Consider the following 7,933-nt stretch of genomic DNA (forward strand, 5'->3'; position numbering starts at 1 on the left):
CTGCTTTAGCTTATTTAGTTGTTGCTCAAAAAATCATCTGGCTGTTATCCTATCTAGGATTATAGCTGATACTTCGCAGAGTAAGGAGGAGAGGCATAGTAAAAAGGGGAGAAATAATAAGAGGGCCAGAATGTCAAGGCCAAAGAGTGCCCGAACAAATCCTCTTTGCCAGAAATATGGCAGAAACCATCAGGGTGTCTGTAGAGCTGGCAGTGACGTATTTTTCGGATATGGCAAGCCAGGCTAAAGAGTCAGACCGGTTGCCCGAATCAGCAGGGTGCTGCTTTCAGTGCCACCACCGGGCAACGTCTAAAAAAACTCTATGCACTTCAGTCCCGATAGGATTAGGAAAGTTTTTCTGATGTGGTCACTGGTACGTTACAAGTTTATCATTTCCATGTTTATGCACTGCTAGATCTAGGAGTTTCTTTGTCTTTTGTAACTCCTTATATAGATGTTGACTTCAGAGTCAGTCTCGAAATTCTAGAAGAGCCTTTCTCAGTCTCTATCCCAGTGGGTAAATCTATCATAGCTCGGTAGGAATGTAGGAACTGTCCGATTATAGTATCTCAAAAAGTCACTTTAGTAGACTTAGTCAAATTAGAGATGACCGATTTTGATGTCATTCTCGACATGGATTGGCTTCATTCTTGCTATGCCTCAGTCGACTGTAGAAACAGAATTTTCCAGTTTTAGTTTCTAAATGAACCCGTCCTAGAGTGAAGGGGTAGTATTTCATCACTTAGGGGTCAACTTATTTCTTACCTAAGGGAAAGAAAAATAATATCTAAGGGATGTATCTACCTTCTCGTTTGAGTCCAAGACTCTAGCTCAGAAACCCCTAGTCTTGAATTAGTATCAGTAGCATGTGAATTCCCAGATGTATTTTCCAAAGATTTTCCCGGAGTCCCTCTCAAAAGGGAAATCAACTTGGAATAGACCTTCTTCCATACACTCAGCCCATATTTATTTCGTCATATAGAATGACACCTTCAGAACTCAGAGAATTAAAAGAACAGTTGAGAGATCTCCTAGACAAGGGATTCATCAGACCTAGTGTGTCTCTGTGGGGTGCACCAGTTCTCTTCGTGTATAAAAAAGACTGTTCTCTCAGAATATGGGTAGTTTACCGTCAGCTAAATAAAGTCACGGTCAAGAACAAGTATCCACTTCCCAGAATCGATGACTTATTTGACCAACTTCATGGTTCCAGTTACTTTTCTAAGATAGGCCTCAGATTAGGCTATCATCATCTCAGAGTTAGAGAATGTGACATTCTAAAAATAGCTTTAAGAACTTGGTATGGTCACTTCGAATTCTTAGACATATCATTTGGTCTTACCAATGCCCCAACAGCTTTCATGGACTTGATGAACCATGTGTTCAAGCAGTACTTGGACATATTTGTTATAGCCTTCATTGATGATATTTTTGTCTATTCTCGTAGCAAGAATGATCACGCAGGTCATCTCAGAATTATATTTCAGACTCTCAAAAACCCATCAGTTATCGTGATATCTATTTATGTCTTAGATGTTAGCTTTATGATTATAGCTCATATTCGTATACGTTATCCAAAACCATGTACGCTTACGATTCCTAGTATTGGAGTTCCAGTTCACTCAGTATTACGAATCGTGTTCCATGAAAACAGAAACTCCAAACTCAGGTCATGCAGCTCATAACTCATGTACTCATGCTTTACATTATTCTCAGTTTAGTATTCAGTCTTAGTTAAGTCTCAATTACAGTCTTAGTTACAGTCTTAGTCCAGTAATCAGATCAGTAACTCAGTTCAATTTCAGCTTTACTTGACCATAGCATACAGTTATCAATTATTCAATTATCAGTGTTTCAGTACCTCTATTTATAGAATATTTTAGAATCATGTTATACATTTGGTCTTGCATTCTCAAATAATACAATTTTCATGAGTTCAAGCATAGTTATCTCCTGTTACACAGTCAGTACTTACCTTATATGTATAGTACTCCATAGTTCCAGTCCATTTACTCAGACTAAGTGCAGTTTAATATTACATGAACAAGTATTCAACTATCAACCATTTAGGTAATCAGATAAGTTAGTATGTTTATACACTCATACTCAGCACCCATGTGAATATTTTCAGTAGTCTTTGGTGGTGTGCTGTACTAAGGTGGAGAGTATAGTTGACAGAGTATTCAAGGGATATGTCTAAGCTTGAAAATTTGTAGTTGCAGTGCATAAGGCTTAGTCACTTCATCTTAGATTATGTTTCGTAAGCCTCGACTCATATTACAGAATTTTAGCCAGGATGTGAGAGGTTGGCCTTAGAAGGTTTCAATTAGGGTAGGGGTAGACCAAAGAAATACTGGAGAGAAGTGATTAAGCGTGACATGGAGCAGTTATAGTTGACTAAGGACATGACCTTGAATAGGAAGGTATGGAGAAAAACATTAGGATAGAGGGCTAATGGTGTGGATGAGTCATAGCCAGTAATTAGGTGGACTTTGGTGTTCTTTGTTTGGCAATATACAATCTTCTGTGGATGTCGTACCTATGTTATTTTATCATGTTCCTTGCTTTTGATGCTTTTGTATGATGTCCTTATTCTTGAGCCGGGGGTCTATCAAAAATAGCCTCTCTATCTCTTTAGAGGTAGTGGTATGGACTGCATACACTCTACCCTCCCTAGACCCTACTTTGTGGGAATATACTAGGTTTGTTGTTGTTGTTGTTGTTGTTGTTTATTCAGCCTTGTCAAGTCTCCTTGATTCCTAAAGCCACTAGAACTCTATAGAAAGATTGTCAAAGAAAGGCTCCAGTTGAATATAAGTTTGTATCATAAGTTAATCCTCAAAACCAGTAATTCAGTTTAGCAGTTAGGCGGATAATGTTCATATGGTTGGGTTCCTATCTTTCCATCTAGTCGCACTATCCGAAGTCTCATGAATGTAACTATTCTAAGATCGAGCAACCATATGGTTGCGAGTTCAGCTCAGTTCAGGTGTCATGCCTCAGTTTCAGATCCCTGATATGCTATCACGATTCAGTTCGTAGGTGCCCTGTGCATCATCTCAGTGTTTTCTCAGTATCTCAGCCAAGTCAGCATTCTTCAGGGGACATAATGTCCCAAGCGGAAGTACACTATAAGCTCCAAGCATTCATAACCTAAACCTTGTATTTTCTCTTCATGTAACAAATCCAGTTTGGAGTAGTGGGTACTCATAGGTGGACCCTCAAGTTCCAATCTCAGCCCTAAGCCATGTATTCAGGGGCTCAGTTCTGTTCATGATATTCAGTTTCTGTATCATGTTTCAGGCTCAGTTATGTTCTTATGTTCCCGTTCATGCATCTTCGATAAATGATCTCGAGTTAGAGATAGGTGATTTTGTATTTTTGAAAATCTCTCCTATGAAAGGAGTGAAGAGATTTACCAAGAAGGGGAAAATCAGTCCTTAATATGTCAGTCTTTACCGAATTCTTAGCCGTTTCAGAAAGGTAGCTTACGAGCTTGAGTTCCCTTCAGACTTAGCTTCAGTGCATCCAGTGTTCCATGTCTCCTTGCTTAAGAAATGCATTGGTGACCCAGCAGTAGTAGTCTCGATAGAGGGTAATGATATCCAGAATAGCCTCTCTTATGAAAAGATCTCAGTCAAAATCCTTGATTATCAGATTCGCAGACTGAGGAACAAAGAAGTCTCTCTAGTCAAAGTACTTTGGTGGAATCAGTCTGTGAAGGGAGCTACTTGGGAAGCAGAAGTAGACATGTGAACCAAGTATCCTTACCTCTTCTCTACAAACTCAGACTTAGACCAAGGTAATAGTTTTTCTTTGAATTTACTCAGTTTTATATTTAGATATAGCTACCAACTTGGTATCAATTAATATTGCATACTCAGTCATGCATTCATAAATCAGTTCAGTCATGTACTCATGCATCAGATATGCATGTCCAGTATATAAGCTCAGCTTATCAGTAATCTCAGTCATGCTTTCATGAATCATGTTCATCTATGTACTCATGCATCAGATATGCACATTCAGTATATTAGTAATTGCATTCATAAAATCATGTTTTATTTGTGCATGTCTAGTGTCTAAATCCAGTCTATTAGTATTCTCAGTTTAATTAGTCTCATTTGAGGACGAATGTTTCCAAGGGGGAGATATTATAAGACCCTGCAAAATCCTAAGCTCAACTCAGTCTTTTAAGCTTACAAGGGGTCGTAGACTTAGAAAATTCTAGCTAAGTATTCAAACTTAGTATTCTTTTGGCCTTCATAAGTTGGCAACTCTATTTTACGACTCTTATAACCTTAAATTATAAATCCTTAGGTTGAATCATGATCAGGAATGTCAGTAGGTGTTCCCGGACAAGTTTTAAATTTTTTAGACCTCGTTTAGACCATGTTCGAGTGACCAAAATAGTGAGTCGATGCGATCTCAATGCATCGCATCATCCCTCGCATCGGAAAATGATTTATCCCTCAGCTCAGTGCAAATTTTAGTGAATTGATGTAGAGTCGACACGGCGTGTTGGCCATCGCGTCGATGCTAATGACGTAACACGTTGGTCTGCGCATCGATAGTTTGGTTTTCAGCCATTAAAATCTGCATCCTTAGTGGTATTAAGGTCTTTTTCCCACACCTATCATCCCCAAAACACGAGATTAAGATCTCTTAGAAGCTAAGTCCATTCACTATTCTCAAACTTCTCAAGAACATAACCCTAGGTGATCTAATTCAAAAGCCAAAGCTCAAGTTTTCATTATTGTTCTTCAAAGATTTAGCAACCAAGGTATGTGAAGTGTTCATCCAAGGGTTACTTTCACCCTTGAAGTCCAAGAAACTCTTTTAAACTTCAAGTAGCTTGATTTCATGCTTTCTATGATTTTAAATCAAACTGTATTCATGATTATTGCTATAATTGGGTTTCTATTTTATGATTTATTACAAGGTTGATGTAGAATTATTTGATATGTATGATTTATCATGTGAATTCATGTTGAAACCCATGGAATTGTGAATTTGGAAATTGAATCATGATGCTCATATATTATTTAGTATTATGTGCATATACTATGCCATCCAAGTGTTTGATGAATTGCTCATGTGAATGTAATAATCCGATTATATCATGCTAGTATGTATACTATTTTATGCCATGCAAGTGTTTGATTAAATTCCTTTATAGATGCATTATGAACAAGTGTACATTTTTATGCTATGCAAGATCATGTGAAGCTTTACTTTTCATGCTATCGAGTCCTAGGCGTATTTATACCTGACAATTTAGCTATTTACCTAGAGCCAATATCCATTATAGAATAATCTCAGTCATGTCATGATCAGTAGTACTCTTAGTCAGTTATAGGGGTCAGGAGAACTCAGTAGACTCAGTATTATCCCATCTAGTTCAGTATTCAGTTCGAACCTTAATAAACTCAGTCAACTAACAGAATTTAGTAGTATGCCATTAGTCAACGGAACTCAGTAAAATTAGTAACAGTTTAGTCAAGCCTAGCATGAACTAGAAAATTAGTTCAGTGTCTATTCAGTTGGGAGTAGGATTCAACACCGAGCAAGCCCAGGGATGGTGGCATTTTTGCTAGCAGAGGGTTTGACCCTTAGTAGCAATACCTGTATTACATAACTACATAGCCAGCGTAGGTTGAGATATCTTCCTTCTAGATTAAGATTGATACATCTCACACGAGTTTTCCTTCCAGCGAGGGTTGATGAAAGAGCTTTTTGTTAGAGAGGGTTAACTCATAGCTTGTCTTTACCCATGACATGGTACTAATACCCTCCAACTGGGGTTACAGGTTAGAACACAATCTATTTTGAAAAAGGCATGTTGGTTAGATGATTACCTCCCACAGTTTTAGTTTCAGACTCACTCTCAGCATAAAACTCAGTTAAGTTCAACAAATTCAGTACTGCCAGACGTAGTCACTCAGTTCAGTATGAAAATCAGTATAGTTCCACAGAATCAAGAATGTCAAATACAGTCACTCAGTTATCAGCTACTGAGTATCAGTAAACTTAGTTATCAGTAAACCAGTAATTCAGAACTCAGTATCCAGTGTTATCACAATCTCAGTTACAGTATACATATTCATGCATGTAGTCTCATTCAGTTATATTGATGTCATTCAGTCAGTATTGTTCATGCATATGAAGCCATGTATTTCAGCCTACCTCACTTAGCATACCAGTATATTCAAAGTACTGACGCATACCTTTCTCTTGTGCTATGATGTCTTATATCATAGGTTTAGACGCACGAGCTCCCGAGCACCCTTAGCAGATAGATCTTCAGCAGTCAGAATTAGTGGTGAGTCCTTATAGTTTGAGGACATGATTATTTTCTTCACTATTTTTGTTTATCAGCACAACTTTCTGTAGTTGGAGTTAGTTGGGGACTTTTCCAATCAACTCCATGATGCAGACAGTAGAGGTTTTTCAGACCAGGGTACTTTCAGAAAGATATTTCAGTTTTGGTATTGTTATACCATATTCGGTTTTATTTTAGTATTCAACCTTATGGCAAGTTCTGCCTAACTTCTGCATATTTGTAGTATTACTATTCAGATATTGCAACAGGTACCAGTCATGGGTTAGCTTAGGGTCCTTCAGGATTATGAGCACCGTGTAGCATCGAGGGTACAGACTCGGGGCATTACAAGAACCCAAGAGTGGAAATATGGGAGAAGCCGAGGAAGTACCAAGTTATAAAGGGAAAAACCCTATAGTTATGTTGGCTAGGATGAAGGATCTCTTTAAGGAGCATGATGACCAAACACCTATGCTTCTCCTAGCCCATGCTTTTACTACTAACCCTTTTTCTTCTATTCCCTCTTCTATTTTCTTTATTTTGCAGGAATTTGAAGATGTTTTTCTAAAGGAACTTTTATAAGGGTTACCCCCAGCATTAAATAGATTTTATGTCAGACTCTCAATTGCCCAATAAATTGGCATATTGTACACCAAAGAACTACAAAGGCAAGTTGAAGAACTTCTCAACAAAGGATTCATTAAGGAAAGCATGAGTCCATATGCGGTTCTGATCTTGTTGGTGCCAAATAAAGATGGAACTTAGAGAATGCGTGTGGACTGCCGAGCCATCAATAATATCATGGTAAAGTATCCCTATCCCATTTATCGATTAGATGATATATTGATGAGTTGAACGTCTCTTGTGTGTTCTCAAATATTGATCTTAAAAGTGGCTATCACCAAATTAGAATACAACCGATTGATGAATGAAAAACTGCCTTCAAGACCAAGTTTGGTCTCTATGAATGAATGTCATTTGAACTCACTAATTCTCCTAGTACTTTCATGCAGTTAATGAATCATATGATGAAACTATTCATTGGAAAGTTTGTTATTGTGTACTTTGATGATGTCTTGGTTTTTAGCAAATCCCTTAAAGATTATGTGTTGTGTTTGCAAAGTGTATTTGATGTCTTTAGAAAGGAAAAGTTATATGCTAATCTTGAGAAATGTTTTTTGATGTTGACAAAGTTGTGTTCTTGAGATTTGTTGTAAGTTCAAAGGGATTTAAAGTGGATGAATCCAAGATAGACGCTATTAAAAGTTGTCCTACCCCAATATTTATTGGAGAAATCCAATGCTTCCATGGGTTGGAAAGCTTTTATAGAAGGTTTGTCAAAGGGTTTATCACCATTTCTACCCCCTTAATCGATATCATTCGAAAGGACCAACCTTTCAAGTGGGGTGATGAGCAAGCTAAGGCCTTTAAAACCTTGAAATCTATGCTCATTTCTACCCCTTTGTTGTAATTACCCAACTTTGATAAGATGTTTGAAGTTGAATATGATGCAAGTAAAGTAGGAATAGGTGCCGTCTTAATGCAATATCTCAAACCTATTACCTATTTTAGTGAAAAGATCAAGGGTATGACTCTAAATTATTCCAGTTA

The sequence above is a fragment of the Capsicum annuum genome, chromosome 9 (assembly GCF_002878395.1).
Source record: "Capsicum annuum cultivar UCD-10X-F1 chromosome 9, UCD10Xv1.1, whole genome shotgun sequence".
NCBI lineage: Eukaryota > Viridiplantae > Streptophyta > Magnoliopsida > Solanales > Solanaceae > Capsicum > Capsicum annuum.